The sequence below is a fragment of the Pelecanus crispus genome, chromosome W (genome assembly GCF_030463565.1).
Source record: "Pelecanus crispus isolate bPelCri1 chromosome W, bPelCri1.pri, whole genome shotgun sequence".
In the NCBI taxonomy this organism is placed as follows: Eukaryota; Metazoa; Chordata; class Aves; order Pelecaniformes; family Pelecanidae; genus Pelecanus; species Pelecanus crispus.
The window spans coordinates 11,517,661-11,529,808 of NC_134675.1; positions in this window are offsets into that span (position 1 = coordinate 11,517,661).

Below are 12,148 nucleotides of genomic sequence, written 5' to 3' on the forward strand. Positions count from 1 at the left end.
TAAGAGCAGCACGCCCACCATCGGAGGATTGTCATGTGCACGCCCACTACTGGAGAATTGCCACATTTACCATCGACATCGCGGGATCCAAGGGTGGTGATCTCTTTCTCTCCGCCCCCCCACCCTTTTCTTCCTTTTCCTTTCCTCTTATAAGTATTTCAATTAGAACCCACGTTGCCTATCATTGCGCTTTCCTGGTTTGCCTTGCCTACTGTTGCACTTTCCAAGTTCAGGTTGGTGTTTACCATCAATAAAGTGTTTAATTGATCATTTGGTGTCGTTTCACCTTAATTTAGCCCAAGGGAATCACAGAACCTCCACCATCCTCTCTGGGCAGCCCAGTTTGGATCGTGACGACTGAGCAGTTGAAGAGAGTCCAGGGGTCTCTGGGCTGTGATGCCCCTTCCCAAAGTGAGATTCCTTTGCCGACCCCCAGCAGGCTGCTAGTGGGCACCTGGAAGATAAAGGTGTACATGGCCCCAAAGCAGGAGAAAGCCTCTTTCCTTAGTGGTTTTTCCCAGAGCTAGCCCATACACTAAGAAAATGGGGGCTGGAGAGCACTGCAGTCACTCCAGAACTGGTTTGGTCCTCATGTGAAGCAGCCCCAAAGCTGGTGACGTGGTTTAGCACCAGCCAGCAGCTAAGAACCATGCAGCTGCTCGCTCACTCCCCCTGCCCCGGTGGGATGGGGGAGAGAATCGGAAGGGCAAAAGTAAGAAAAGTTGTGGGTGGAAATAAGAACAGTTCAATAAGTGAAATAAATTAAAATAAAATAAAATAAAATAAACTAGTAGTAGTAATAACAACAATATAATAATGATAACAATAATAATATACAAAGCAAGTGATGCACAATGCAATTGCTCACCACCCACCGACCGATACCCAGACAGTTCCCGAGCAGCGATCGCTGCCCCCTGGCCAACCCCCCCCAGTTTATATACTGAGCATGATGTCAGATGGTATGGAATAGCCCTTTGGTCAGTTTGGATCAACTATTCTGGCTGTGCCCCCTCCCAGTTTCTTGTGCACCTGGCAGAGCATGGGAAGCTGAAAAGTCCTTGACTAGCATAAGCAGTACTGAGCAACAACTAAAACATCGGTGTGTTATCAACATTCTTCTCATACTAAATCCAAAACACAGCACTATGCCTGCTACTAGGAAGAAAATTAACTCTATCCCAGCTGAAACCAGGACAGTATCCACCCCTTATTCTATACCATCTACGTCATGCACAGGCCCTTCCCTCTCCAATGTGTTCCACTTAATCACCACCACTTTCCCTGTCTTGATATATACACACAGATATCATTCCCTTCGTCTATGGGTCATCCCTCTAAAATGTCCATTGAGTTCATTTAATCCATGACTTTGGGTTCCATCTGTCATCACAGTCTTTCAGAGCAGGAGAGGTGGTGTGCGGTGTTGGATTGTTGCATGCTGAAGCCAGTTCTCATTCCAACATGGTTTCATCAAAGTTCATTTTCATTAAGCTGGGCAATTCTCACTGTAATACCATTCATGTGGCATATAGCAACCATAGAAGAGATGACATAGAGTATTATAGAGCAATTAACACCATACCATTCAGTTCATTGACTATTTTCACCCAAAATCAAATTCCCTTGAGGTACACATTGGACTTGCCCATCCTTTTGCATCACCCACCAAGTGCACCCAGGTCCTTGAGCAAAAGCAGTCCCACGAATGGGTTTGCCTTTGCCAGAGGGGGAAGTCACCCAGACTGTCTTCCCCAGCATATTTTTCATGTGTACTACAGGGACTTTATCTCCTTCTACAGTACGTAAAAGTTTTGATTGGGCAGGGCCAGCTCGATTGGCAGATCCCCTACTCTTGACTAACCAGGTTGCTTTTGCTAAATGTGTATCCCAGTGTTTGAATGTCCCACCACCCACTGCTCTCAGGGTAGTCTTTAACAGTCCATTGTATCGCTCGATTTTCCCGGAGGCTGGTGCATGCTAAGGGATGTGATATACCCACTCAATGCCGTGCTCTTTGGCCCAGGTGGCTATGAGGTTGTTTCGGAAATGAGTCCCGTTGTCTGACTCAATTCTTTCTGGGGTGCCACGTCGCCACAGGACTTGCTTTTCAAGGCCCAGGATAGTGTTCCGGGCAGTGGCATGGGGCACAGGATATGTTTCCAGCCATCCGGTGGTTGCTTCCACCATGGTGAGCACATAGCGCTTGCCTTGATGGGTTTGTGGGGGAGTGTGATATAATCAATCTGCCACGCCTCCCCATATTTATATTTCAGCCATCGTTCACTATACCAGAGGGGCTTGAACCACTTGGCTTGCTTGATTGCAGTGCATGTTTCACATTCATGAATCACCTGTGCAATACTGTCCATAGTTAAGTCCACCCCTCGATCACGAGCCCATCTATATGTTGCATCTCTTCGTTGATGGCCTGAGGTGTCATGGGCCCACTGAGCTATAAATAATTCACCCTTATGTTGCCAGTCCAGATCCACCTGAGCCACTTCAATCTTAGCGGCCTGATCCACCTGCTGGTGGTTTTGATGTTCTTCAGTGGCCCAACTCTTGGGTACGTGAGCATCTACGTGATGTACTTTTACAACCAGGTTCTCTACCTGGGCAGCAATATCTTGACACAATGCGGCAGCCCAGATGGGTTTGCCTCTGCACTGCCAGTTGCTCTGCTTCCATTGCTGCAACCACCCCCACAGGGCATTTGCCACTATCCATGAATCAGTATAGAGATAAAGGACTGGCCACTTTTCTCTTTCAGCAATATCTAAAGCCAGCTGGATGGCTTTCACCTCTGCAAACTGACTCGACTCCCCTTCTCCTTCAGCACTTTCTGCGACTTGTCCTATAGGACTCCATACAGCAGCTTTCCACCTCCGATGCTTTCCCACAAGACGACAGGACCCATCAGTGAACAGGGCATATTGCTTCTCATTTTCTGGCAATGTATTATACAGTGGGGCCTCTTCAGCACGTGTCACCTCCTCCTCTGGTGATATTCTGAAGTTTTTGCCTTCTGGCCAGTCCATGATCACTTCCAAGATTCCTGGGCGACTGGGGTTTTCTATTCGAGCCCGTTGTGTGAATAGCGCAACCCACTTACTCCACGTAGCATCAGTTGCATGATGTGTAGAGGGCACCTTCCCTTTGAACATCCAGCCCAGCACCAGCATTCGGGGTGCCAGCAGGAACTGCTCACTGGAAACGGGAGCTGCAATTTTCCTGGAAGAACCGCCTTTTGTAATAGTTCTTCCTTGCAACTCACTCACATGTGCCACTAGGTAGATTTTTCCATATCTCGTAGCTCACTCAGGGATTGGGATCGGGTGGTTACCATCTTAGTTATGGGTTCTGCCTCTTCCTCTTCCTGTTCTCGTGATGGCCCTGGATCATCTTCATCCCTTACTAAATGAGCTGGTTTCCTTGTGTATTTTTTTCTTTTGTACAGGGGCAACAGATACTGGCACGGGTTGGTTCTCTGGTTTAGCCACAGTGCCTGACACCGGGGTTGGAGTGGCTGCAGTGCCTGTCGTGGGTGTTGGAGTAGTCGCTGTGCCTGTGGCAGGGGTTGGAGTGGCTGCAGTGCCTGTTGTTTTGTCATCAGATCCAGAGACCTTCTCTTTCTTTTGAGGGTACTGATTAGCGTTGACCACGACTCAATAGGCATGGGCCAGTCCCCAGCATGTTGCAGTGATTTGTGCTTCTCTGGAGTTGCCAGGGTGACAACATACTTTTTCCAAATACTTTACTAATTCTTCAGGATTCTGCACTTGTTCAGGGGTGAAGTTCCAAAACACTGGAGGTGCCCACTGCCCTAGGTACTTGCCCATACTATCCCACACACCCTGCCACTCATAACTCTCCAGCCTTGGGGCAGATCTCTGGATGATATTCTTAAATTGCTTACTAACCTTTGTCAAAACCGAAACAATATTCCCCAAGAAATACCAATAGAAGTATCTTAACTGCCCAGGGATGTTCAAGATACTGAAAAGTTATTGTAATGTAGGAGGAAACATGATAGAAGAAGGTGGCGAAGGTGCCATTCTGTATTTCCTCCACAACAAACCTCTCAGAGGAAGAAGTATAATCACTAATTCTCTCCATGAGGTGGTACCTGAAGTACAGTAATGACTTCTGTATGAAACCCAAATACCAAAGGTTGCTCAAGGTCAGGTTTTTGATTAGGAGCCTCCCAAGCAAAAGATCATGAATCACTGCAGAGCATAGTACACTGCACAAACCAACACCAAGCTTTAACATGTACCACAAAAGAAAGAACATGGCGTAGATCAGATGAACTAATATCGTTACTGGCAACTGTTAACAGACTCCTTAATACACTCTGGTTAATCTGTTATTATCTCAAACCCTTCGTGGGTTTGAGCCCCACATTGAGCGCCAAAAAGGACTGTCCTGGTTTAGCCCCAGCCAGCAACTAAGCACCACCCAGCCGCTCACTCACTCCCCCTGCCCCAGTGGGATGGGGGAGAGAATCGGAGGAGTAAGAGTGAGAAACACTCCTGGGTTGAGATAAGAACAGTTTAATAATTGAAATAAAGTAAAACAGTAATGATAATAGTAACAATATAATAATAATAATAATATACAAAGCAGGTGATGCACAGTGCAATTGCTCACCACCCGCTGACCAATATCCAGACAGTTGCCGAGCAGCAATCGCTGGCCCCCGGCCAACCCCCCCCAGTTTATGTTATGGCCTTGTGCTGCCAGAGGGACATGTTATTTGCCTTGCTAAGCTTCAGTCACAGTTGGTTTTTTTTGTCCTCCCATTGCTGAGCAAGAGCTGTGTTTGCTGGAGGTGCTGGTGATGTGGGACTCTCCCCCAGCCCATCGCTCACCCCAGGCCGCCTGGTTTTTTGAAGGGCGGGGTTTATTGCCCTTAATCTTTGATGATCACTGAGCTAACAACCACCCAGCCCCACTGGCAAAAAAAAAATAATAATAAAATAAATAAAAATTCCTGATTTTCTCTACTTGGCCTCTGGGATTTTGCATTAGCACAGACCATCTTTATGGCTCTCCCGGCACGAGGGACCTGCAGGCTGGCAGCTCTCGCCTGGCTCGGACAAGCTGTGATTGAGGAGGTTGTTTTTTTCCTGAGGCTTCCAACCTGGCTGCGTGCCCAAAAGGACTTTGTTGCTGTCAGCTTGTCCTTTCACCACGGTTGTCCCCAGCCTTGGGCTCTGCCTGCCTGCCTGATGGTTTTTTCTTACTTGGAAAAAAAGCTGTGATCTTGGGCAGGGACGGACACACTCCCAGCTGGAATCTCATGGGTCAGCAGTCCCACTGCTGTCACCTATAGGCACCTCCCGGAAATCCAGCTTGAAACGAATTGGGTTTTTACCATAGCCCTAGTGGGGTCCAGACTTTGCCATTAACACTCCTCCCTGTGCTGTACACAGGCGTGGATGTGTTTTCAAGCACTGCCACTTAGCTGGGACCTAGCACAGAGCAGACCCTGCTTGCTGTCCCTGCATCCCTGGCAAGCCTCACGCACCCTCCCTGTGCACAGCGCCAGCTTTTGGGAGGATGCAAACCAAAAGCAAACCCCAAAACCACCAGTTCCAGGGAGGACTCCTGCATTATTGAGGATATTGTAGTCACTGAGGTGAAGGACTCGGGAGCGGACGCTCGTGCTAGAGCACCCTTGCTAAGGCGGCAAAAAGCACAGGGCGAGAGCGGGCAGCCCAGCCCCCCGCCTAGAGCGGGGAAGAGCGGGAAAGGGCGAGCTGCTGACGTGCGGCAGCTCTGACGCAGCATGGGCGGGGAAAGGAGTGACGGCAGCCAAAACCCCCACCTATAAAAGAAGCCCCCAGGGAGCGCGAGCGACCAGGAGCGAGGCGACCAGGACGGGCAAACAGGGCGTGGCGCGGCAGTTTGCCCAGCAGATTGCGCGGGGAAGGCCGAGTGCCCCCGCTCCTAGTTCCAAAGGAAAACTCAGGCAGTGGTCATCGTCCTCCCAGGAGAATACCTGGCAGCTATGGTTACCACCTGCCCGAAAGCCTCTGCCAGAAGGAATGCGGCAACCCAGACAGAGCTCCCGCACAAACATGCAGCCATTCAGGTCGCCGGCTGCAGGGTGTGCCTGAGCCTGTCACTTGTACCGGAGGGCAGCGGAGATGGCAAATGTCTTTGGTGTGACCAGGTAGAAGATCTCCTCAGCCTGGTGGCAGAGCTGAAGGAGGAGGTAGAAAGGCTGAGGAGTATCAGGGAGTGTGAGAGGGAAATAGACTGGTGGAGCCACACCCTATCGTCCCTGGGGCCAAGGCAGCAGGCGGAGGCCCCACAAGGAGCAGAGGATCCCCTACCCTCTTGCCGGCAAGCAGAAGGAGGGAATCCAAGAGATGGGGGGGAATGGAAACAGGTCCCTGCCCGGGGAAGCAGGCGAATCCCCTCCCGGCCTCCCTCACCTTCCCAGCTGCCCTTACATAGAATCATAGAATCATAGAATGCTTTGGGTTGGAAGGGACCTTTAAAGGTCATCTAGCCCAACCCCCCTGCAGTGAGCAGGGACAGCTTTCACTAGATCAGGTTGCTCAGAGCCCTGTCCAACCTGACCTTGAATGTTGCCAGGGATGGGGCCTCTACCACCTCTCTGGGCAACCTGTTCCACTGCTTGACCACCCTCATTGTAAAAAACTTCTTTCTAATGTCTAGTCTAAATCTATTCTTCTTTAGTTTAAATCCATTATTCCTTGTCCTGTCACAACAGGCCTTATTAAAAAGATTCTCCCCATCTTTCCTGTAGGCCCCCTTTAAGTATTGGAAGGTCGCAATAAGGTCTCCTCACAGCCTTCTCTTCGCCAGGCTGAACAACCCCAACTCTCTCAGCCTGGCCTCATAGGAGAGGTGTTCCAGCCCTCGGATCATTTTGGTGGCCCTCCTCTGGACCCGCTCCAACAGGTCCATGTCCTTCTTGCGCTGAGGGCCCCAGAGCTGGACGCAGTACTCCAGGTGGGGTCTCACCAGAGCAGAGTAGAGGGGCAGAATCACCTCCCTCGACCTGCTGGCCACACTTCTTTTGATGCAGCACAGGATACGGTTGGCTTTCTGGGCTGTGAGTGCACATTACTGGCTCACGTCCAGCTTTTCATCTACCAGTACCCCCAAGTCCTTCTCCGCAGGGATGCTCTCAATCCCTTCATCCCCCAGCCTGTACTGATATCGGGGGTTGCCCCATCCCAGGTGCAGGACCTTGCACTTGGCCTTGTTGAACCTCACGAGGTTCACACAGGCCCACCTCTCCAGCTTGTCCAGGTCCCTCTGGATGACATCTCGTCCTCCTGGTGTGTCAATGGCACCACTCAGCTTGGTGTCATCTGCAAACTTGCTGAGGGTGCACTCGACCCCACTGTCTATGTCATTGATGAAGATGTTAAATAGCACTGGTCCCAATACGGACCCCTGAGGGACCCCACTTGTCACCGGTCTCCATGTGGACATCGAGCCATTGACCATTGGATGTGACCATCCAGACAATTCCTTACCCATCGAACAGTCCACCCATCAAACCCATATCTCTCCAATTTAGAGAGAAGGATGTTGTGGGGGACCGTGTCGAACGCTTTACAGAAATCCAAGTAGATGACATCCATTGCTTTTCCCTTGTCCACTGATGCAGTCACTCCTTCATAGAAAGCCACGAGGTTGGTCAGGCAGGACTTGCCCTTGGTGAAGCCGTGCTGGCTGGCTCGAATCACCTCCCTGTCCTCCATGTGCTTGAGCATAGCTTCTAGGAGGATCTGTTCCATGATCTTCCCAGGCACAGAGGTGAGGCTGACAGGTCGATAGTTCCCAGGGTCCTCCTTTCTTCCCTTTTAAAAATGGGCACAACATTCCCCTTCTCCCAGTCACCAGGGACTTCTGACTGCCATGACTTTTCAAATATCATGGAGAGTGGCTTGGCAACTACATCAGCCAATTCCCTCAGGACTCTGGGATGCATCTCATCAGGTCCCATAGACTTGTGTACATTGAGGTTCTTCAGGTGGTCTCGAACCTGATCTTCCCAAAGGCAAAGAAGTTGTTGAGTACCTCAGCCTTCTTCTCGTCCGTTGATACAAGTTCGCCTTTCTTGTTCATCAGGGGGGTACGCTTTCTTTAACCTTCCTTTTCTGGTTGATATACCTGTAGAAGCCCTTCTTGTTATTCTTTACGTCCCTTGCCAAATTCAGCTCCATCCTTGCCTTGGCCTTCCTGACCTCCTCCCTACACAACCGGGCCGTTTCCCTGTATTCCCCCCAGGACACCTGTCCCTGCTTCCACTGCCTGTGCAGTTCCCTCTTACTCTTTAGTTTGACCAGCAGGTCTCGACTCAGCCATGCTGGTCTCTTCCCTTCCTTGCCTGATTTTTTACACTTGGGGACTGAGAGTTCTTGTGCTCTATGGAAGGTGCCCTTAACGATCTGCCAGCTCTGTTCCGTTCCCCTGTCCCTGAGGACCGTCTCCCAGGGGGTCCTTCTGACTAACTCCTTGAAGAGCTGGAAGTTTGCTTTCCTAAAATTTAGGGTCCTGACTGTCCTCCTCGCTTTTCCCATGTCCCTCAGGAGCGTGAACTCCACCAATGCGTGATTACTGCAGCCCAGGCTGCCTCCAGTCTTGACATCACCAATGAGCTCAGTTGCATTGGTGACCATCAGATCCAGTATCGCGTCCCCTCGGGTAGGTGTGTCTATTACCTGGCTTAGGAAGTTGTCGTCTATGCATTCTAGGAATCTCCTGGATTGCCTACAGCTCGCCATGTTGCTTTTCCAGCAAATGTCGGGGTGGTTGAAGTCCCCCAGCAGGACGAGAGTCTGCAAGCGCGAAGCCTCCCGGAGCTGGAGGAACAAGGCTTCGTCAGCAGGCTCCCCTTGATCAGGTGGCCTGTAGTAGACACCAACCACAAGGTTCCCTTTGTTGCCTCTGTCTCTGACTCTTACCCATAAGCTTTCGACCTGCTCGTGGCTATTCTTCAGGGACAGCTCTTCACACTGTATTGATTTCTTTACATAGAGGGCAACGCCTCCGCCCCTCCTTCCTTGCCTGTCCCTTCTGAAGAGCCTGTAGCCATCAATAGCCACATTCCAGACATGGGATTCGTCACACCAGGTTTCGGTTATGGCAATCAGGTCATAGCTGTCTAGTAGCACAGCAGCTTCCAGCTCCTCCTGTTGGTTCCCCATGCTGCATGCGTTCGTGTAGAGGCATTTCATCTGGGCTGTTGGCCGTGTCATCTTCTTAGTGGAACAACCTGTGCCCCCGATTCCCTCACTAAGCATCCCAAGGCCCTGAAGTCTCTTTTAATCACCCTTGCACTGTGCACTGCAACTTCGTCACCACCCACATGGATTAGTTGGGGTAGTAGTCCAAGGGCCGTACCAGTCTGGGAAGTCTCCTGGTGATATCTCTGACCCGGGCTCCTGGCAGGCAGCAGACTTCCCTATGAGGAGGGTCCACCCGGCATATTGGACCCTCTGTTCCCCTCAAGAGGGAGTCTCCTATGACTATGACCCGTCTTTTCTTCCTTGTGGAGGTGGTAGTAATATGGGGGGTAGGTCTTTGTGGTCTTGGCAACTCTTCTGGTGTAGATGGATCAACGCCCACATCGTCCACTGACTGGTCCTCCACGTCTAGAGCCTCATACCAGAGGCACCTGGGGGGTCACGGTGGGCAAGGATTGTGGACTTCTTTCTACTCACTGCTTCCCTCTAAGACCCTGCCTACATCCTGGTGGGGGGAGGATACTGGATCCCTTTGGTCACAGGCTTTCTCTGGAGGCTGTCCCTGGTCAGGTTTCCGGGAGCTCAGAGCGTGATTCCACCTGTCTATCTCTTGCTCAGATTCCCTGATGCTCCGTAGCCTGTCTACTTCCTCCCTCAGCTCTGCCACCAAGCCGAGTAGATAATCCACTTGGTCACAGCGCACACAGCTGTTTGCTCCACTGCCATCTGTTCCCAGAGCAAGCTGGTGGCACTCCCTGCAGCCGGAGACCTGGACGGTTGTGTGTTTCCGTGGGAGCTCAGTCTGGGTGGATACAGCCTTTCTGGGTAGTGCAGAGGATACAGCCTTCCGCCGGGTGGATACCATGGCCATGCCTAGGCTCCCTCTCACCAGCTGAACTTACCGAACCTACCTCTTGAGCTAGGAGCGGGGTCACTTGGCCTTCCCCTCGTGCCCTGCTCGCGCCAACTGCCACGCAAACTGACGCGCCATGCCCTCCTGACGCGCCACACCTTGTTTGCCCGTCCTGTTTGCCGCGCTCCTTGTCACTCCTGGTTGCTCCTGGTCGCTCCTGGTCGCTCCTGGTCGCTCCTGGTCGCTCACGCTCCCTGGGGGCTGCTTTTATAGGTGAGGGGGTTTGGCCGCCGTCACTCCTGGCCCTGTCGACACTGCGTCAGAGCTGCTGCACGTCAGCAGCTCGCCCTTTCCCGCTCTAGGCTGGGGGCTGGGCTGCCCGCTCTCGCCCTGCACTTTTTTTTTTGCCGCCTTAACAAGGGTGCCCCGGTGCGAGCGTCCGCTCCCGAGCCCTTCGCCTCGGAGACTGCATACATAACAGTATACATAACTGCATACATAACAGATATGGGGCTCTGGAAGTTGAGGGCCAGGCAAGTGGGGAGGTAGGTGAAGGTGAAGGTCCAGCCGGGGGGTGGCCGAGGGTCAGTCTGTCAACCCCACGGATTACGACTGCCCCTGTTAAGTAAAAAAGGAGGGTAATTGTGGTGGGTGATTCCCTCCTGCGGGGAACTGAGGGCCCGATCTGCCGTCCGGACCCATCCCACAGGGAAGTCCGCTGCCTCCCTGGGGCCTGGGTTAGGGACATTACTATGAAACTCCCTGATCTCGTAAGGCCCTCCGATTATTACCCATTGCTGGTTGTACAGGTTGGCAGTGATGAGATTACAGAGAGAAGTCCTAAAGCAATCAAGAGGGACTTCAGGGCACTGGGGCGATTGGTTGCAGGATCGGGAGCACAGGTTGTGTTTTCCTCTATCCCGTCAGTGGCAGGGAAGAATGCTGAAAGGAATGGGATAACTCACCTGATTAACAGGTGGCTCAGAGGCTGGTGCCATCTGTGGAATTTTGGTTTTTTTGATCATGGGGAGGTTTACATGGCACCGGGCCTGCTGGTGGCTGGTGGAGATCAGCTGTCTCCAAAGGGGAAAATGATCCTCGCCCATGAGTTGGCAGGACTCATTGAGAGGGCTTTAAACTAGGTTTGAAGGGGGAAGGGGAAGGGGATATAAACGGGCCCGCTAGTGAGGAGCCCAGGGGCAGCATGGCAACATTGGGGGTGAAATCGATAGCTCGGCTCAAGTGCATGTACACCAATGCACGTAGCATGGGCAACAAACAGGAGGAGCTGGAAGCCCTTGTGCAGCAGGATGGCTATGACATAGTCGCCATCACAGAAACATGGTGGGACGACTCTCATGACTGGAGTGCTGCGCTGGAGGGCTATAAGCTCTTCAGAAGGGATAGGCAGGGAAGGAGAGGCGGTAGGGTGGCTCTGTATGTTAGGGAGTGTTTTGACTGTATAGAGCTCGACACTGGTGATGATAAGGTCGAGTGCTTATGGGTAAGGATGAGAGGGAAGGCCAGCAAGGCAGATGTCCTGTTGGGAGTCTGCTATATGATATACCACCCAACCAGGATGTAGAGATAGATGAAGCGTTCTACAAGCAGCTGGCAGAAGTCTCGCAACCGCCAGCCCTTGTTCTCATGGGGGACTTCAACTTGCCGGACATCTGCTGGAAATACAACACAGCAGAGAGGCAACAGTCTCGGAAGTTCCTACAGTGTGTGGAGGATAACTTTATGACGCAGCTGGTAAGCGAGCCTACCAGGGGAGGTGCCCCGCTTGACCTGCTGTTTACCAACAGAGAAGGGCTTGTGGGAGATGTTGTGGTCGGAGGCCGTCTTGGGCTTAGCGACCACGATATGATAGAGTTCTCGATTCTGGGCGATGTAAAGAGGAGGGGCAGCAAAATTCTTACGATGGACTTCCGGAGGGCAGACTTTGGCCTGTTCAGGACGCTGGTTGGGAAAGTCCCTTGGGAGGCAGTCCTGAAGGGCAAAGGGGTTCAGGAAGTCTGGGCCTTCTTCAAGAAGGAAGTCTTAAGGGCGCAGG